Here is a 2,500-nt window from a genome sequence, read left to right on the forward strand (position 1 = left end):
CTTTAACTGACATGCTAATCAGAACTGGATGTGGATACAACTGCTACATTAAAACAAGCAGCTATCTCATGTCTATGGATGATCTAAAACTGTATGCTGCAAATGACAAACAGCTGCAAACATTACTATTGACAGTGCATGGATTTACCAAAGAAATTAACATGAAATTCGGCTTGGAAAATTGTGCCAAGGCAACCTGGAAAAGAGGAAAACTAGTTAAGAATAAACAATATCACACTAGATAAAGCAAATGAAATAAGAGAATTAGACCAAAGTCAGACATACAATTACTTAGAAATCAATGAACTAGACACGGTATAACGCAAACAGACGAAAGAGAAGATAAAGGAAAACTATAGACGAGTTAGATTAATACTTTAAACAGAACTCAATGCGAAAAACGAGATAATTGATATCAACACTCTAGCCGTCCCAGTTATAAGTTACAGCTACAATATTCTTAACTGGACTCTAAATGAAACAAACTAGACGGGAAAACAAAAACAAAGAAATTGATAATGACAGAATTTAGGATGCACCACCCAAAATCTGACATAGAAAGGTTATATATATATAAATTGAAGGTTGTAAAAGCCTTATACAACTAGAAAACTATTATAAAATAACCACCATAATAATAAAAATCTTGAGAAACACATGGAACAAATAGGGGCTGCAATCATAGTGGAGAACTTGCAAAAAACAGCACTGCTTGGAACCGCTCGAATACTCCGGATGGTGCTTGAAAAATAAATTTGTTACCTTAGTTCACTGGTATTGAACAGCTGGCGCCGTAGTACATCCCCAGCGTTAGACGCTGTGTAAAGACAATCAATAATAGTAATAATAATAATAATAATAATAATAATAATAATAATAATAATAATAATAATAATAACAACAACAACAACAACAACAACAACAACAACAACAACAACAACAATAATAATTGTCCTGATGCAGTACCAGACAGTGGCTGTGTTATCATGTACATTGTTTTGTCTTGGTATAAAAGATGGGCTACAGCAAATATTCTGCTCAATACCACAGATTTGCTTGTCAGTTGTTTGACCTTAACCAGTTGAGCATGTCCCTTAGTGATTGACGATATGTGCATCTCTGATGACGAGCAGAAGTAGTAGGGGAGCATCATAGCCATGTGTTGAGAGGGATTCTTTGGAGTTTGAATAATTCACCTCTGGAAACATGGGTGTTTCGTTCAACATCCTTAAACAATCCTTATTAAGGAACCTTTTGAGCGGGATGGGCTACTTGACCATACTGGAGCACCGCCTTGAAGAAATTTTAGTTGACTGAATCAACCCACGTAGACGTGAATCAACCACGTTCTATCGATATCTTTTGTCGAACCGCTAAGTTGCGGGGACATAAGTACACCAACACCGGTTGTCAAGCAGTCATGGACACACACACACGCACAGATATATTATATATATGGCAAGTGTCTTCTGCTATAGCCTCAGGCCGACCAAAACCTTGTGAGTAGATTTGGAAGACGGAAATTGAAAGAAGCCCGTCGTAAATATGTGTGTTTGTCTGTATATGTGTGTGTGTGTGTGTGTTTGTGCGCGCTTATGTGTGTGTGAGTGTGTCTTTACGTCTCTGTTTGTGCCCCCTCCATCGCTTGATAACTGGTATTGGTATATTTAGATCACCGTAACTACCGGCTCTGCAAAAAGAGACTGATAGAATAAGCATGTTTTGTAGAAAAATAAATTTAGCATGTTTTATCTTACAAACATTGAAAGAGATTTAAAAAGGAATTTTGTGATGGGGAAAAGGTATGATTCTGTGCATATAAATACAACGCTGTGGCTGTATTCTTTTATTCTTTTATTTGTTTCAGTCATTGAACTGTGGCCATGCTGGAGCATCGCATTTAGTCGAACAAATCGACCCCAGGGTTTATTCTTTGTAAGTCTAGTACTTATTCTATTGGTCTCCTTTACCGAACCGCTAAGTTTCGGGGACGTGAACAACATCGGTTGTCAAGTGATGGCGGTGGTGGTGGGGTAACAAACACACACACGCAAATATATATATATATGTGTGTGTGTGTGTGTGTGTGTGTGTGTGTGTGTGTGTGTGTGTGTGTGTGTGTGTGTATCAAAAGCTCTGCAGTAGGTCTCGAGATGAACCGCATGAAAACAAAGTTCATGCGGTCAGACAACGTACCAACAGGTCGAATGGTGATCGGCAGTGATGAAATAGAGGAGGTAAGGGAATATGTCTACCTGGGACAGGAAGTAAATATGCGCCGAGATATCGAAAAGGAGATCTCACGGAGAGTAAGGGCCGGATGGAAGGCGTTCAATGGCATAAGGGATGTGCTCAAGGGAAGGTTGGACAGGACCACCCGCGCCAACCTCATTAACAGTGCAGTTCTGCCTGCAATGTTATATGGTAGTGAAACATGGGCTACCACAAAGAGAGAAGAGCAAAGACTGGTAACGGCTCAAAGAGTCATGGAAAGGTCAAT

Source organism: Octopus sinensis, linkage group LG15 (assembly GCF_006345805.1).
Source record: "Octopus sinensis linkage group LG15, ASM634580v1, whole genome shotgun sequence".
Taxonomy (NCBI): domain Eukaryota; kingdom Metazoa; phylum Mollusca; class Cephalopoda; order Octopoda; family Octopodidae; genus Octopus; species Octopus sinensis.